Here is a 19,352-nt window from a genome sequence, read left to right on the forward strand (position 1 = left end):
TCAAGGGTTTCTTCCCCCACCCTAAGAATCTAGCAACATAAAGTGAATTAAAATATACAAATGAATATAAACACCAACATACATGTAAATCTTTGTCCTTTGTACCTAATCTCAGAGTCTTCTTCATATAAAGGATTTTTTTGTTTTGTTTTTAAGGAAGAGGTCTTTTTTTAATGTTTATTTATTTTGAGAGAGAGAGAGAGAGACCGAGCAAGCAACCACAACTGGGGGAGGAACAGAGAGAGAGGGTGAGCGAGAGAATCTCATACAGAGCCTGACGTGGGCCTCAAACTCACAAATTGTGAGATCATAACCTGAGCTGAAGTCAAGAGTCAGTTAGACACTTAACCAATTGAGCCACCCAACCACCCCAAAGACAGAGGTCTTTTAATTAACTTACACTGAAAGCAGCAGGTATTTTATCTAATGCTATGTTACGTAGAGAGTACATATTACTGTAGCACATAAGTCGTCGTCGTCGTCATCATCATCATCATCATCATCACAGCGACTAGCAATCAGCTTCTCATTGACTGCACATAGATCCACCGTGCCCAGAGTGCTACAATGCCATATAGGATACGTTTCCGGTAAGCAGGAAGACTGCAGCTAGGCCCTGGGAAGTTGGAGAATCCAAATGAAATAAAACCCCAACAATTGTCAATGCTCTATTTTATGTTTTATTTTTAAGCTGATTTATGTCCACTACTCTGACAGGTTTCAGAAGGATGGAGACGCGGCCCCAATAAACTGTCTGCCAAATGCAATGGCTCAGCCAAAGAATGATAGCCTCAAAAAGTTGGGTTAAACTAGCTGCTGCCAGTGGTCTTTCATGGGCATCCAAGCAAGGCTCCGGCATCTCTATCTGTGCTTGCTGGTGGGAGGGGGCATGCTAGACAGGAGTTTTCTACTCTTCTGGAAATTCAGATAAATTAATTGATGTGTGTATTATATAATTATCTACCTCCTTTTCCCGTTTCAACTGTAAGCATACAGAATGGTAATTCACTAGAGCCTGCAGAAAGTTCTAACTACTGACAGGAAGGGGGAGGAGTTTCTGCAAGACCTCCCCTAATGTTTAAGCAGACAGAAACGCAATCAAAGAATCCAAGATGATCCAACTCATTGCCTTACTAGGTGGGTTTGTGCTTCCAGGCCCATAGATCAAAGAGTCCTATTCAGCTGCTGCCAAGAACATGAAATTATATTCAGTGTCAATTCTGTAATTGGCAGAATTGTGACAATCTATAGTTTACCTTTTAAAGAGGTTTACCCACTGTATCTTAAAAATGGAAAGAGCTGTGATACAAAAAGCAAAAATCCAGGCATGAACATATGCCAGATGAAAAGAAAAAAAAATACAGCAGGAAACTCTTAGGATTTTAATAGTTAAAAAAATTCTCCTAGTGCTCATATTTCTGAATATTTCTAGGAGAAATATCAGGAACTAGGTATAAATTTTCGTATAGTAAAAATTACACTGGATTATGAGTGAGAAGACATACGTACAGGTTATGTGATCTTGGAAAAACATTTCACCTCCCTCACCCTCAGGCGCTCCAAAAGGAAATGGGACTATTAAAATTGGCCCTGCCTCCCGATAACTTTGTTCTGACGATCGAATATGATGTATGGGAATATATATAAATGTGAAGTTTTCAAAACTATCATTTTACCACTAAATTTTTTTAACCTCTAATCGGAAGGAAAATCTTTATGAAAAGTGATGTAGACCAATGAAAGGCACCTCATTGTGTCCTGGAAATCAGACACTGTGCTTTAAATGTCACATTGTCTTCCACTGTTTTAATTTTTTTCTAGGGCTAAAATTTCACATTTATACTGGAGAATGCCTCTTGCATGGATCTAAACTTGGACTTCAGAGTGAGTCAGCTTCAGCATTCACAGGAATATAACAGGAAGGAAGTGGTTTCTAAAGTAACTTTCCTGTTGTTCCTAGAAAAAATAGTCACAACAGAGGAAAAGCAGTTACTCTATTATTCAGAGCATAAATTATATACTCCGAAATATAATTAGCACTTGTATCTGCAACAGATAGCTACACTTTCTGGTTATGTATCTATCAATTTTTTTTTATTTTAATAGTGATGACTCATAATGAAATTATGCATTCATCGTTCCATTCATTAAACTGTTTAACTTACAGGCTGTGCATGTAAACTGCAAATTCTCTGCATATGTGATCACATCACTCTCACCCAGGCTCCGGTTCTCAACCTAATATTTGTTAACATACGCAAATTCTTTCCAGAACAAGTTTTTTTTTTTTTTAATGTGCATTCAGAAAGCAGATGCTGTTGAAAATGTTATCAAGTTACAGATGCACAAGGTACTCTTGCTGAATGTGTTTGGCAATATAGCTCTGAAATATCACTTCAGTTCCTGCCTTCTGCTGCCCCAAACTTCATTCTCCAGGGAACCATCCAAAACAGCAATGCTAAGAATTACTAAATTCAATCCTCAGATCAGCTGTTTCTGAAATGGTAGTACATGCTTTTCAACAAATTCAGCGTAAGTTTTTCTCTTGTTGAAAAAGTTGTGAATTCCGAACACTTTATTATCTGAAACTTCATTAAAGGGGGAGAACGATAAAGCAACAGTTATTGGAGTGGGATCCAGAAAACAAGCAGCAAGAAAGAAATTCTGTCTTACATGATTCAACAGGAGAAAGTCTCTTCCACTTACCCCTCTGTCTTCCCCAGCCCCACCTCCTTCTCTTCCTGCCCTTCCTTTACTCCTCTTCTGTCCCACTGTACCCCCTCCTTCCTGGTCGCCCTCTTTCTTCCTGCTCATGTATAACTAGCACTTATTTTAGCATTCAGTTTACAAAGAGCTTCACTCCTCCCTTGTCACGTCCCATGCCATTGTCACTTCAGTCTTACAAGACATGTTAGCATCCCATTTTACACAAGACCCCAACCAGGCTAACAGAACCGAGGGTCAAAAATCAGGGCTCCTTGGGGCGCCTGGGTGGCGCAGTCGGTTAAGCGTCCGACTTCAGCCAGGTCACGATCTCGCGGTCCGGGAGTTCGAGCCCCGCGTCGGGCTCTGGGGTGATGGCTCAGAGCCTGGAGCCTGTTTCCCATTCTGTGTCTCCCTCTCTCTCTGCCCCTCCCCCGTTCATGCTCTGTCTCTCTCTGTCCCAAAAATAAATAAACGTTGAAAAAAAATTAAAAAAAAAATCAGGGCTCCTTGTTTCAAAGGCTGGGTCCTCTTCTGACACTATGCCACCTCTCAAGAAATTCCTTCCTTCCTCCCTCCCTCATAGACCGCTCTCCCTCTTCTTTCCCTCCATTCAGCTCCCTTTCCACATTCCCTGCTCCTCGTCCATTACCTCCACCAAACTGCCTTCCACCCCACCCCACCCCATACCCATTTGAGGAGTCCTTTCAGTAACCCCCCTCATCTTCAGAGAGATCAAGTGACCTTTGCTCTGACAGGGACAGAGTCTCCCCAAAGCACCACAAACTATCTCTGTCCCAGACCCGCCCTCTCCTTTCATCCCAGGAACCAAATCTTGTCTATTTGTCTCATGTAGGAGTATCAGCTATTTCCTGAATTAACCACACGTAGGATTTGGAGGGAAATATCCAACGGAGGGAGTTTTGTGACTCTCTCCCCACCGCTGCAAATCATACATGGTGTGGTTAATGGTGTTTAGATTGTCATATACAGTCATTAAATACTTTCCTACATTTGAAAAAGATATTTGGGATATTCAATTTATAATATTACTCTCTCATCATTTTTAAAGAGTATATGATAAATCCTTTCTCCCTGATATAATCCTTCTCCATTGCAAATTTTTGGATGATATGCTTGCCTATATAAAAATGGGATTTTCATAAAATCCTGAAGAATTGCCTCCCAACAATTTTATTTTGGAAGTTTTGAGCTCTCCCTTCAAAGGTGTCAGTTACTCCAATTACGAACTATGAAGCTGAGGCACTCTAGATGATAATTTTGTATTCCCAGACTCCTTACAACTGTGAAATTTTAATTACTCTGGTAAGAAATAGTTTCTTGTGTATGATCATGAGGCTGGTGAAAGATGTTGGACATGGAATACAAAAAATATATATATTTTTTTCTCTATTTGAAGAACTGCAAATGTGGAAATGAAAAAATAAAATCTTCTCTGCCCCCCCCAACATTATGGAAACAGTTATTTACTGAAATTCAACTTAGATTTTGGTTTTGCCTCAGAGAAACCACTACAAGGATGCTCATTCAGAATGAAACATGGCTATGGTTTGTGATACAAGGAGATTTTCCCACTAAATCACGCTTTATTCCTGAGAAGAAATTGTGACCAGTCAAGTAATAACTAAAATTCACGTACAATCAAGGCATATTCAAACTGACAACCAGGAATTTGAAAAAAAAAAAAAAAGGCAGAAAAAACAAAAAAGTATCTTTTTTTTTTTTTTTTAATCAGGCATCTAAGCAATTCAGGTATTCGGTTCTTACATATAATCAAATAATGGAAGCTGTGATCATAATAGCATTTCCAGATAACAGAACAAGTAATTAAATAATGGTGATTTACAATCACTCCCTTTTGTGATTTTGTTTGGTAGTAGTTTTGTGTGTTCATTAATCACTCCTTATTTTCAATTCTATAGACCGACATAGTACATTTCCGTCAGTCCGTATTCCATCTGCCGCCCTTCCTCAGCCCCTCTGCTGGAGCGACCACTCGGTTTCCATAGCAACTACTACATAACTTGCTCCTGGGATAGCAGGAAGGGAGAAAGAACACTATAAAAAAAAGGACAAAATCTGGGTAGTTGAAGCATAACGCATTCTCTGTGTTACTGTGAACTACCAAGAACTTTTTTCTGTTTCCTTATTTGGAAAAGTACTTAGCAACTTTTCCGAGTAGCATTTCCAGCCTCATCTCTGACCAATGGTAGGAAATCCTCCTTCCATCTTCCATGATCATGACTGCCCAATGTGGATCCCCCCCTCCCCCCACCTTTCCTTCTTTGCACTTTGACAGGAGTGCACACATGTGATTGCTTCAAACTGTAACACAAAGCTCTGCAAATCCGCATGAAATAATGAATGTGCTCATTGATCCATTCAGTCCATTTGATACATCATTTGAGATTTTGCATATACGCATACCCTGACTCCTACCTCAGTAATAATGACAGCATTTCCCATGGGGACTGATTCTTTTATCTGACTCCAGAGAACATTTATTTTTGTAACTGGGAAGAGCAGGAGTCCCTTGCTGGGAGTGAGAGAATTGTTTGGGGAATCCTAGAGTGTTTTTATCTCAACTTCACTTTCCATGTAAAAATATCATTTGCACAAGGAATTCTTCCTCCTGCGGTTATAGAGGATCTGGAAATCTGATCCAGTAGGCAGGGTGGTGTCCCTCTCGGTCTCCCAAGGAAGTCTGAGTCCTCTCTCCCTTTTTAATATGAGAATTCGAAAGCAGTGGGAAGTGATGTTGGACCTATCACAGCATTGCTAACAGACAGCCTATTACAGTATTTAATAAAAACAGAAACAGCATGCCTATCATAGGCTAATAAATCCTACCTCCTGCACGCTTTAAAAACAGTATGAAGCAGCTTTAACGGAGCTTCTGATAACTAATTTCAAGCATGGCTGTCTAGCGTGCCTGTCACTATTGTCCTCCCAAACTCTTTCAGACATTTTGAGCAGAGAGTATTAAAGCTATGAGTTAGCAAGGGTTGTGACATTAATGGTCCAGAAAAGCTTTAGGCACGAGAGGCAATGATGATTACCCGTGGCTATTTGGAGGACTGCACTGGATCGCTGTCATTAAAAATTAAGCGTGGCTTTTGAGGAAGATGTGACAACTACCGGAGGTAGGATTTGCATGTAAAACAAAGGAATCTGTTGCTGTTTTGGGCTTTTGTTTGCATTGTGCGGTGCGGGTCGTGAATTGCAGCCAGGTGCGGAGTGAGAGCAGGAAGGGGAGAGAGGGGAGTGGGGAACGGATGGGCTTAGAGCAAAACACAGTGGATAGTATTGTATTTTATGGCAGAAATGCCTCGAGGACAAACTGGCTCCAGGCTGGTAGCCTGCTGAGTGTGCATTCCACGTTGCTTTTCCCTTGGAGTAGAATGCTTAGAGGTCACGGAAAAAACAGTTTGTTTCTTATCTGTGGTGCCAGCTGGGCTGTTGGTAGGGTTGAGTGAAGACTTTGGTAGGTGGGAGGCATAAAGGTCTAAGAAAAATAAAGAATAGGAAGTGGTCGTTAAGACTGGAAACCTGTTAGATAAATATTTTATTCCCATGGCCAACATGCTTTGATAGCCAGAGTCTAATTTTTAAAAGGGGAAATTGAAAGATTACAACGGATTTCCCTGATAAAGAACTACTTCGGATTTATTATAAAAGAAAATTGGGTACCTTCGTCCATTTTGCATAGGGAAAGGCTGATCCACACTGTTTGTGTTAATGGTTTTTGCTAAAGCAGAGCAAGAGTTTTAGATTAAAAGAAGGGGCTTTTCTCTCTGTTCCTGCTCCTGCTTTTAGACTACTGCCGGGCTGCAGATGGAAATAGTGATTCGTTAGAGGTTATGGACTTGGCGTTTTACCTTTTTCCTTTCTTCTTCTTCTTCTTTTAATGAATAGCATAAAAGCATAATTCTCCTTGAAAGATGAGAGGGCAGTTGGGTTCCAAAGTCCAGCAGATAACGAGTGGATTTGCAGAGGAACTTACACTGCTTTGTACTTTATTATAGGACTGGTATAGATAGCTCGATCAGAAAAGGACTTGTCAGGAAATCATAGGTTGAGATTTTTAAAGCAAAAATATAATGGTCAGAAAATAATGTTTCACCAACTTGATCTCTGGTGCAAGTTTCAGTATTTGTCATTGCATATGACCCTCAACGTGAAGTGGCAGAAACGTAGTGAGTGAATTTCTCAGTGCTCTTGCGTTATTTCCCTGATGGACTTCACAAACTCCGAAATGTAAAGATGCTGCTTTAGATCTTGAAAAAGCCTATGTTCTGATGCATTGATTTGATTATAATGAATAACAGAGATACATAGAATAGTACATTCATAAAAGAATGTGATATTCTTCTAAAACTTTGCTATTGATGCAGTATTAACTAGGAAAAAAGTGAAAGACAATTATAGTATGCTTGTTTTCAGCTAAATATTGGAGTTAAGACTAAGTAGGGCTTTTCTCTTTTCTAATGCAATTGAGTTTGTACATTTGGGAGCTTCTGTGTATATACTGCCATTCACAAAGTTGAAATCATTGCCCTATAGTGTATGACAATACACTATAGCCTAAAGCATATAGCTTGAAGTTGTGTCTCTTTTTCCTGATGAATATGATTGAACCAGCCAAACTCTCTTGTCTAGTTATGTGACCAAGAGCATCAGTCCATGAAATGACTATATAGAATTTCTGATGCAGTTGATGATTGTGACATAGTTTTCTGCCTCTACATGGCCAGTGGAATGTGTGACCTTGACCTTGTAAAGTCCCATTCTCTAGCCAATTGTGCTCCCCAGTCAAGAACCCATACATGAAAAGAGAGCTCGCAATACACAAACAGAAAAACACACACACACACACACACACACACACACACACATTTTACATACTGCTGTCAGAAGTTTACAACTGAATATTATTTCTATTGTTTTCATTATTTATTTGAAAGAGATTTTCACTGGCTCTGGTCTTAACCAATATCTTCTGAATCTAATCTCATCAAGTATTTATTTTAGAGGTAATCCATGCCATAAAACTTGTCAATAAGAGAAATTATTTTGCTATCATCATGCTCATAACACTTCACTGATTAACTAAAATATCCTTTCAAAATGTTCACAGATATATGGGAAAAGTTCCTATATTAAATCTTGATGGTATATGTATCTAGAACTTCAAAAATATAGGGGAGATATGGAATTTATTTTCTTTGTAAGCTGTTGGGAAAGGCAAACCAAGTAATTTAGTCAAAACAACCTACTTTGTGTCACAAATTCATTTCATTACCTCTTTACATCGATAGATATCAGCCAAAGCATTTATACATATTTTCCCCTTTCAGTTTCTGCTACATCTAGCAATGAAAAAACCACCAATTCTCCAGCTGTCCAGGAAAACAAGTCCGAAATCCACCCTGACGTAAAAAATAGGCAAAGCTTTAGTCAGCCTTGTCTTCTCAGCCCCCATGCATAGCACAACCAATGTATCCGTCACCAAGACACAACTCACCAAGTCCACAATCGCCCTTACTGTGTGTCTCTCTCATATACACATACAGCCATCATTTGACTTTATTGGTTGATATTGGACCAGACATTTCTCAACCTAGCACTGTCTTCTCTTTGATCGTCTCTCTCCTCTCACCAAAACAGAATGACAAATGAACCTTCCAAAAATAGTTTTACTATTATATCCAATTCAAAGACAGACTATAATAATGTATCTACAATATAGTCCTAATTTATATATATATGTGTGTGTGTGTGTGTGTACGAAAAAACTAGAAAAAAGTATACCAAAATGTTAGAAGTTATCTTGGTGTGTATTATTGGTGCATTCTATTCTCTTTATTCATTCGTTTAGAGTTCCTAATTTTTTTTTCAAAAAGCAGGTATATTCATAGTCACAAGGAGACTTATATCATACAGGTATCTTTATCTCCTTTTATAACCATGTTGCTCATTTTCCCCATTATCATACTTCATGTCATCTACTTTATCTTCACCCCAAATTCTAAAATCGTTTGTCAGTCCAACCAAAACCGAAGAGAAGTGCTATTCCCCTATCAGAGCCCTTTTCTCCTTCAGTTTCTTGGCATGTCATGAAAAACTCAGCATTATCCTTCCCAGGAGACTGACTTCTTAGCTCAGATTTACCAGAAAAAGAGTGTGTGTACGTGTGTGTGTGCGTGTGCGCGTGTGTGTGTGTGTGTGTCTGTGTGTCTGTGTGTTTGATTTTCCCTACTTTACAGGCAGAGAATTTTCCAATCTCTTTTGCTGGCTCCTAATTATCTTCTAAATCTTTAAAGGTTGGAGCGCTCCATGGCTCAACTATACATCTCTTCTTTATCTCTACTTACTCCCGAAATGAGTCCAACCTCATGTCAGGACCTTAGAAACTATCCATACACAGGCACATCACAGATTCTGATCCCTAACCTGGACTTACATATTCAACTATCTATATAACACTTCCACATACATGCCTTATAGGCACCTCACATTCAACATGTTCAAAATCAAATTCTGAATTTCCACACAAAATGCCATCCTCCCATATTTTTTCCCATGTATGTAAATGGAAACTCCATTTTGCCACTTGCTCAGAAGAAACATTTTGGAATCCTCTTCGAATCTTTTCTTCCCTTCACACGTAGCAGAAAATCCCATTGCTTCTACTTTCAAACTGTACCTGGAATGTAATTATTATCCCCACTGCTACTACTCTGGGCAGGTTACCACCAACTCTCAGATTATTGCAATATGTTCACCATTCTTGGCCTTTTGCTTCTGTCTCCCCAGCTCCTATGCACACATTCCATTCTGTATCCAAGACCCGGTTTGTTTCCACATTGAACTTCAACCATAGTATCTTCTGCTCGAAAGTGTCCAACATCTTCCCATCTGACCACAGATAAAAGGCAGATCCTTACAGTGGTTCACAAGCTACGTGTGATCAGCCCTGGGTTCTTCCCTCACTCCCTCTGCTTCCATCCTCCCTTCAGCACTCTTTAGCCACACTGGCCTCCTGACTTTTCCTCAAACCTGCCACATCCTCTCAAACCTCAGAGCCTATGCCCACTGCCTGGAAAACTTTTTCCCTACACAGCTACATGACTCAGACCCTCACTTTCTTCAGGTTTCTGCCAAATGTCTCTTTATCAGAGAAGACTTTCCTGTAGGTCTTTTAAATCATACCCTCTCACAAGCTTCCTATTCCAAGTCCCAGGTTTTTCTCTGCAGCATACCAGATTATCCCCCAACATATTGTATGTTGAGTTTTTATTGTCTGTCTCTCTCCTGCTAGAATGTAAACTCTAGAACAGTGACTTTGTTGTGTTCCCGATTGTCATATGAATGAACAAGCTGCTGAATACAGGAACTGAATGTTTGTCCCCATCAAAATCTATCAGTAGCATTAGGCCCCAGGCATAAGCTTGTCAACCTCAGGGTCAAAGCTGTGTCATAACACCCTGTTGCTTTTTCCAAAGAGAAAGATACTGAACACCTTGAGGAAAGTCAAGGAGATTTATCAAGATGCTTTTCTTTCTCCTCTCTACACAGGAGGAAGAAAATATCACTGATTCCAATCTATGTCAAAGCAAATAAAAATTCAATTTGCCTGAATTTGATCTTATCTGAAGATGACTTCTTTTTTGAAAAGACATCTTCACAGATCTGTACCTATAACTATGGACATAAACAGGGGTGCCTGGGTAGCTCAGTCGGTTAAGCATCCGACTTCGGCTCAGGTCATGATCTTATGGTCCGTGAGTTCGAGCCCCGTGTCAGGCTCTGTGCTGACAGCTCAGAGCCTGGAGCCTACTTCGGATTCTGTGTCTCCCCACCTCTCAGCCCCTCCCCTGCTCATGCTCTGTCTCTCTCTGTCTCTCAATAATAAATAATGTTAAAAAAATATTTTAACTATGGACATAAACATTATCTATATTTTCTCTGCCCTCTGTTGGTAATAAGAGAGAAGATGAAAAAACCAGGTTAGAAGATACAGGTGGGCTCAATACCCCTTTTTGAGCATACAAGCCCCAGTAGTTTATTTGGCACCAGGAATCAACTAACAATAACTAATACTGGTACTAGTAACTTACATTCATTTATTGCTCTCAAAACAGCATGGTCAACCTCATGGTATCATTAACAGTGACTTCCCTAGTATTCATAAAGTACATGTCTTCAAATAATTAAAGTATAATGAAATAATGCTATTGTCCAAATTGGGTGGAAATAATAATGCCCAATATTTCTAGAATGTTCTGTAGTCTATAGAGGTAGAGTAACGTGAAAAGGGCACAGCATCTAAGACAAGCATAGGCTGTAGGAACAGATAGGCTTGATCTGGATCTAACCTCCTCCACTTCATGGCTATGTGACTACAGGCAGTTTTTAAAAATTGTACTGAGCCTCAGTTACATCACTGGTACCTCTATGGGTTAGAGATTAAACATGACCATGTAAGTCAGTGCCTCATGAGAGTACTCTGGCACAGAGGAGACGCTTAAAAAGTAATAGTGTTCTCATTGCTGTTGTCATTTTATCTTCACAGTATGCTTTAATAGTACATATTATACTTTCCATTGAACAGACAGCAAAACTAAGCTGTAAAGTTAGTCAAATGGCTGAAGGTCAAAGAACTAGTAAGCTATCAAAATTTACTCTTCCTTTAGCCACAGAGACTCTTCATAAACAGAATGTCAGATTAACCTTCTTCAATGTAGTTAGTGCCCAAAGACTGCCAGTGATTAGAAGAGTTTTTTTTTAAAGGTAGAACCTGAAGAAAAGCTTATTTTCTTTCCTCTGTGAACAATGTGAGTGGCTTCATGTATTCCTTCCCTAAATAAAAAGTAGACTTAAACTGAGAAACAAGTTAAATGAACCCTAATGTGCTCATTAAGAAAACCTTAATCTTTAGACATGCTGCATAATGGAGTGTTGGAACACCAGCTTCACTGTCCTGAATACCTAGGTTTGAATCCCACTTCTGCCCACTGCCAATTGTCCAAACCTTGCTGAGTGTCCTTTTCTGCAGCAGAAACATAGGTTGAAATAACATGTCATTCCTGGGGTTGTGAGTATTATATGAGGTAATCTATGCATAGCTGTTAGCCCCATGCACGTGCATAGTACAGATTACCTATATTCACTTCAACTATTATCTTAGATGAAACTTTAAACATTATATGTGTGTGTATACACACACACACACACACACACACACACACACACAATGACCCTGACCCTGAGAGATTTGGTCTGAAGTATCTCCTTTAAGTCTTATTTCTTGGAATTGCAATGCCTCCGAAGTCGTCCAGTAGCTATCATTTGAGAGACACTTAAGCACTAAGGCATCACGTAAAAGCTCAGGGTGTTTGAGCACCTGGCCAGCACCAGAAGCAGAATTTCCTGAAATGTTTGACATTTGCTCATTTCTGATTAGACCCAAAATGAAAGAGGAAATTCTGGACAAATCAAGAAAATATCTGCTTTTCTGAGATACCAAACCCAATTTTACAGATTCATGTTAAAAGAACTTTATCCAAGTGCCTTCCCTCAGCTTTGTCAGGCTCCATTTTCAATATCTCCTTTCTCCACTCTGTCTGTGACTACATGGGCTTTATTATTGCTAAACTAACCTGATAAACACAACATTGTATAATAGGACTTCAGTGCAGGACGTGCATGAAATTGGCAATTAGCATCATCAATTATTCTAGATTTAACATTACTAATTTCTTAATGCAAAGGAATTCGATTTTTTTAATTGCTTAATAAAAAATAGCACCTCCAATTAAACTATTGGAAGAAAGTCTTGAATACCAATCTACTACATAGGCTAATTTTTTCTTTAATCAGTTTTGAACTTCATCCGACATGAAACAACTTCTCCAATTTCAGATTCTTGAAGGTTGGTTTGTAACACTAATGATCAGATTTGTGTATTTGTGTTTCCTCTAATATTTTGTCATTTCTCAAATTCACCTCTTTAAATGTGACTAGTTCCAACAGTACTCTCTCTCTCTCCAACAGTGTGGATGTGCCGTTGTCATAAAAATGTCACAGATTTTCAAGCTTTGATTTTTTGTTTTAAGTCTTCACAGGATATTGTTCCCTTTTGCTCCAAGAATACTCTGTGTATGGTTCTGCCACAACCCTTAGCACACTGTGCTGTGATCTTTGGTTCACTAATCTGCCCCCCTCTTCTCCAATTAGATTTTAAGTCCCTAGAGGTTAAGGACTGGGCTATAGTCACTGCACTATTTCCAGGGCCTGGTAGAGTTCTTGGCAGTAATTAATGCTCTATAAGTAATTTTTTTAAGTTTATTTATGTATTTATTTATTTTAAGAGAGACAGAGACAGCACAAGTGGGGGAAGGGCAGAGAGCGAGGGAGAGAGAATCCCAAGCAGGCTCCACACTGCCGCTGCCAGTGCAGATCCCGATGTGGGGCTTGAACCCACAAAGCCAGATCATGACCTGAGCTGAAACCAAGAGTTGGACACTCAACCAACTGAGCCACCCAGGCGCCCTGCCCTATAAATAATTCTTGAATGAATGAATGAATGAATGATGTCTATAGCGTCCAGTTTGACCTAAGATGGGTTAATGTCCAAAGGAACAAATAAACAATGCACCTCAGAAAGAGGGCTGCATGGAACTATTTTATAATAAGAAAGCCCTGGACCCACCTGTGCTTGCTAACTTCTCATTCACTTGCCCTCTCAACTCTTCTCTTCATATTTTCCAGCTTATATCAGATGTTTCTTTGACTGTTTCCCCATCCCTCCTCCTCTCTTCTGTCTGCCCACAGCCACTACCCTATCTTTCTAAAGAGTATGGTGGAGCCTTTCATTTGAAGCCAACTTCAAGTCTGACAACCTCAGACAGCAAACACCTAAACCCTCTCCTCCTCAAAGCCAGGGTGACAGATGAGCCTGGGTGAGAATTTCAGCTCAGGGGGAGGGAAAAAAATAAATCAGCTGTCAAAATGTCAAGCGTGCTGACTTCCTAGGAAAGAAAGAGAAGATGCTTATGTGACCAGACAGCAGGGCTTTGGTTTACATTTGCCAGAATTTGTACTAAATAGGGAAAATGTCAAATGAATCCCACATGCAGGTTCCTTGTCACTTTGGTGTTTTCCTGAGTGTGAAATTAAAACTCCAGACTATTCTGGATATGGAAGTTCATTTTCAGTTTTCAACAAATCCACTCAATGAGTAAATCAGAACATTTAGGCAAGTAGTAAAATATGGAACTAATTTTTAAAGTATAATTTTTAGCCCAGATAATTAGGCTACAAACTCCTTGAGAGCAGGTACTACATTTTTATAATTCTTAGGTGAATAGAACTGTATGAAATATATAAGATTTTTTTAAATAACTTTTTGATTGATATACACTCTCCTCGTCACCCTATTCCCTGAGGTAAAGCTGCACTAGAGAAATCAGGTAAATGTCTTATCATTATTTACCAGGCTGCATGACTGGAGATGTAGAGTTCTAGAAACCACACAAATCTTAATTGCACTGAATCCCCTTTGTGCACTGTGGTGCAGACAGGGCTCTTCTGGAAGAACAAGGAAAAGGGGGCTTGTGAGTTCTGATGTTGCCTGTTTATCCATAGAATCCTATTATTCACAGACATCTGTCATTGGAAATAATTTATAAAACCAATCCACGTAGGATCATACCAAAGGAGGATTCAATTTGGAATTTTGTCAAAATAAAGCCCTGACTATACTACATGTGTCTGGGGAAATTCCACTGTACATGTGACATAGCTCAGGACATTATAAATAGTGAGTTTGGCTAGACTTTTTAAGTCTTTTTTTTAATTATTAATTTTTTCACTGGAAAGCTAATAAAGGTCAAGCATTAGACTCCATCACTGTTATCCAGAAAAGTAAAATATCTTTCAAAGTGAAATTCTCAGGAAGTTAAAAAAAAAAAAAAAAAAAAAAACAGGTCATTCAAATGCAAATCTAGAACCTTTGTTGCTTCACAAAGATGCAGAGGGTCATTCTGGCTACACAGCACCCAGTACTTTATGAGGTAGAGAGAAGAAGCACATGGTAAATATTGCCCATGAGATAATTCTTGAATGTCTTGAGTTTGGCTTTGTACAAGCATTTGAAAATTTCTGACCATATGAAGTATTTGTAGCTTCATCAAACTGAACTGCAGTTTCCTCAGAGGGATTGTATTCTGTAGTAAATCTGGAGCGACTGATTGTCTCTGGATTTGTTTTTTCATTTCCTGGTATATTCCAAATGAAGAAATTCAGGGAGAAAAACAACAACCTGATACCCGGAAGAAAATAATACCTAACTTTAGAGGCAAAACTCTACCAGGATTGATCCAGTTTCTTTCTCTCTGTGGGGATAACCAATGACTGCTTTAACCTCACTTCCTAGTGGTTCTATTTGATCCTGTGTGGTGCTTGGCAACAGTCATGTGGGGCTTCTGTGTAGACAACTCAAGGTAACTATTTGCTTTAAAAACATAAAAATAGAACAGTACAGGACTCGATTCTCTGTTGGAATGAATAAAAAAAAATGTTGAGAGAGAGAGAATGTTCATATCCAAAGTAGAAGGAAGGCTTGGATAATAGGTTACCAAATTTGAAAAAAAATCTCTTTGGGTATATAAAAGGTAACAATAGCCTTGGTACAAAGAAAACTGGCCAAAGAATGCCTATTACAACCTGCTTCTCAATCTTCTCGGCCTATTTCTCCCCTGACAAGTGGATCTGGTGTCTGCTGAACAGAAACTGAGGAAAACATTGTATAAAAAAAGAAGAGATACGCTCTGTTTTATATGCCTTTACGAAAAGTTGCCTTGCATGTAACTTTGATATCATATGGTGTTTAGTTTATCGAGTAGAAGATTCTTACCACAGACCAACATACTCAGGCGTCCACATTTAAAAATATATATCTACTCTCCATTCTGCTAGCCTTTAATTGATCAGTCCTCATTTCATGTCGGCATTGACTCAACAACTCATTAATTTATTCAACAAATATTTACTCAATATTCACTATGGACTAGGCACTACGATGGGTATTGGGGTTACAATGTTGAGCCAAATCAGAAATGACCCCATCCCCAACCATGGAGGTTACAGTCCTGAATGAGAAAGATATTTTTCTAATAGTCACTCAAATAAATGTAAAATTACAAATGTAGTAAGTGCTAAGAGATTGTTTAATTGGAGAGATTAATGTAGTCAAGAATGTCAGGGAAAGCTTCTCTGAAGAAGAAAGGACTAAGATGCTAAATGAGGAAGCAAGGGAGTGAAAACAAGAAAAAGCAAGTGTGAAAACAGCAAGGATTAGAGCAAAAGCTTTCTAAGCAGAGCAAAGAATGTGCAAGGCAGAAGCACGACCCTTTCACTTAGTCAACATTTATCAGGTGACACGCCTGTGTGCAGGAGAGGGAGGGAATTTCCTGCCCTAATGGAGCTTATGCTCCAGTGAAAGGCAATGAATTTTTAAAAATTAATGAATGAAACAAAAAAGGAAGCCTGTTACAGAGAGTAAATGGGGACTGTGCTCCAAGGAAGGGCCAGTGTAGCTGGAGGCAGGAATCAAGCAGCAGGTGGTTAAGATGAGGCAGAAGAGGCAAAAAAGAGTCTGGCTAGGTAAGCCCTCACAGGCCACGTGGAGAAGTTTGCTCATTAATGTTAAGAGCAATGGAAAGCCACTCAAAGCATTAAGCGGGAGGCTGAGAAGATATTTGTGCTTTGCAAACATTATCTCTGCCATTGATCTGCTGCAATGTGCTGATCAAAATGGAGATGACCAAGTAGATACAGAGAAGCTAATTTAAAGGCCATTGTAATAATCCAGGTGAGGGTAGTTTAGACCAGGTAGCAGCAAAATGACAGACAAGTGGCCAGAAGGATTCATCCATGTTCAAGAAGTCAGATCAGAGTTGGCGATGGGCTAAATCTGAGATGATATGAGTAAAGGAGTAAAGGAGGAGGTGTCAAGGACAATTTTAGATTCCTAATTTGAGTAACCCAATAGATGGGGAGGTTATAGAACCCTGGAACATAACTAGAACTCTCTTGGATCAAAGAACATTCTGAAATTATAGTCTATACTTACTGCCTCCATTTCTTTGCTCCCCATTTTTTTTAAAGCACTGGTGTATGAATTCTGACCACACAGCTTTCCTGTGACTGCCCTCTTTACCCTTTATTATCTAATTTGGCTTTTTCACAGACCTCCTGACCCTCAATTATTCTATAGTATTCTAATATATATTATATATTTATATATATTACATATATATTTATATACATTATTATATATTATATATATGTATAATATATATAAAATCTCTCTCCCTCCCTCCTTAAATAGATAGAGATAGAGATATGAGGGAGGGAGAGAGGGAGAGAGAGATTGATTTTTCTCTTAAAATCCTCTTTCCTTGATTTTTTAAAAATTTCTTTAATGTTTATTTATTTTTGAGACAGAGAGAGACAGAGCATGAACAGGGGAGGGTCAGAGAGAGAGGGAGACACAGAATCTGAAACAGGCTCCAGGCTCTGAGCTGTCAGCACAGAGCCCGACGCGGGGCTCGAACTCACGCACCGTGAGATCATGACCTGAGCCGAAGACGCTTAACCGACCAAGCCACCCAAGCGCCCCTCTTTCCTTGATTTTAATTATGTTTTCACTTCCTAGGTCCCCTCCCACTTTATAGCTCTTTCCTAGCTTTCCTCTTTGCTGGATCCTCTTTTTCCTTTTCTTATTTTTTGTTATACTTTTTCAGTAATTGAAAATACTGTCTTTACTTTCATCCCAAACTATCTCTCTGGCTGTGACCCTGCTCCCCAACCCAGGTCCTACATTGCCTGTCGCCTGGTAGACCTTTCCCTGTGATGGCTGTCTACACTTCAAAACTCACTTGGCAGAGCTTAACTCACAGTAAGACCTAATGAATCTACTCTGCCTCATATTTCTATTCATTGTGCTACTGATGGTCCAGGTTCTAAAGCCAACTATTCTTTGAATCCTTCTCGAACTATAGACTCAATTGGCCTGAGTCCTATTGATTCTTCCTTCAAAATTCTCTTGTGTATCTTTTTTCCTCCCTATACAAATAAAGCCCCTTTGTTCTCACACCTTGGTTATTATGATAGTTTGGCTAACCAACCTCCTAGCCTTTAGTCTGATTTATTTTTTCAAAGTGCTGTCCTTAAATCACTTCCATAAGAATTACCTGGGGAGCTTTTTAAAAATATCAACTCATGTGGCTACCTGTATTTAATCAGAATATTTCTGGGTAAGGCCTGCAACTTGAACAAATACCCTAAATAGATCTATCATATATAAATTTGGAAGAAAAAAAATGCTCTAATCTCTTCCCACCTTGTTTTCTTCCTCATAGCCTTTCCTAAAGAGTAGTTCCAAAGCCTGACCTTGATCATGGAACTTCCCTAATCACAGCTCTTCAGTGGCTGTCACTCAACCAAGCAAATCAAGTCTCCCAGGACAGGACATCACAGTCTTCCAGTTTTTGATGTCCACACAAAACACCAGCCTAATCTTTACCTCCCCTCTCTCACCCTGTGATAAAAGTGAATTGTACTATTTACCACCCCTCAAACATACCAATCATAACACCCTCATGCCTCTGTCCTTTGGCCCACTGCACTTTGAACACCCAGGAAATGTCTCTCTTCCCTTCCATTTCCACCTGTCAGACTTCTACCAACTCCCCAATGACCCTTTCTCTCAACCCTTTCCATTTTCCTTTCTCTCTTTCCATTCCTTGTCCTCCAAGCTAGACAGGACCTCTCCAGGCTTTGAGGTCTTCCAGCAGGTTTTACATTTTGCTACTTACTCATTACACAGTTTCACATCATTTTTCTTTTAATTCTACTTACAAATTTCATGAAGAGAAGAATTAGATTTTATAAAAAGACACACTTCTGGAATAGGAAGGAAGTTGACCTGGGTTCAAGATCCATCTAGTGCACATCCTTGGGAAAAATCATTTAACTTCTCTGAGCTTCGTCTCTGTTAAGTGGGATAGTGTCATTTACATCATAGGACTTGGGTCAGTGTAAGTTGAGGTGTCTTGTAAAAAGCTGAGCCATAGGAAATTGCTTATATTCAATTATTTTCACTTGCAAAAATGGAAATTTCATTGTATCTAGAAGTCCTCCTATGTTTTAGTACACTTTCCTTTAAAATATCATTGTAGGTGTACTTAGGTGGCTCAGGCGATTAAACGTCCTACTTCAGGTCACCATCTCAAGGTTTATGAGTTCAAGCCCTGCATCGGGCTCTGTGCTGACAGCTCAGAGTCTGGAGTCTGTTTTGGATTCTGTGTCTCCCTCTTTCTCTGCTCCTCCCCTGCTTGCTCACTCTCTCCCTTTCTCTCTCTCCCTCAAAAATAAATAAACATTAAACATTTTTTTTAATAAAATAACATTGTGTACCACACTGTGCTTTGCATCCACTTAATACATTAGCCCTTTTGCCCAACATATATGTGTATATTTGTATAATATTATATACATATTATATTTTCATTATATTCATATAATTACAATATTAAAGGAAAAAGAGCCCAAAAGGGCAC

General features: G+C 39.2%; 1 protein-coding gene across 1 annotated transcript in view; it reads left to right on the forward strand.

The window, feature by feature from the left end:
* Positions 1–5,605: 5,605 nt before the first annotated feature.
* Positions 5,606–19,352, forward strand: part of KCNMB2 (potassium calcium-activated channel subfamily M regulatory beta subunit 2) — a 236,399-nt gene continuing 222,652 nt past the window's right edge. Inside the window, exon 1 of the mRNA XM_047099779.1 lies at positions 5,606–5,867. The gene's annotated coding sequence lies outside the window, so the exon portion shown is untranslated. The remainder of the gene's footprint in view (positions 5,868–19,352) is intronic.

Source organism: Lynx rufus, unplaced genomic scaffold, assembly GCF_022079265.1.
Source record: "Lynx rufus isolate CCGP_SWC_20201006 ecotype Redwood Valley unplaced genomic scaffold, mLynRuf1.p SCAF_5, whole genome shotgun sequence".
Taxonomy (NCBI): Eukaryota; Metazoa; Chordata; class Mammalia; order Carnivora; family Felidae; genus Lynx; species Lynx rufus.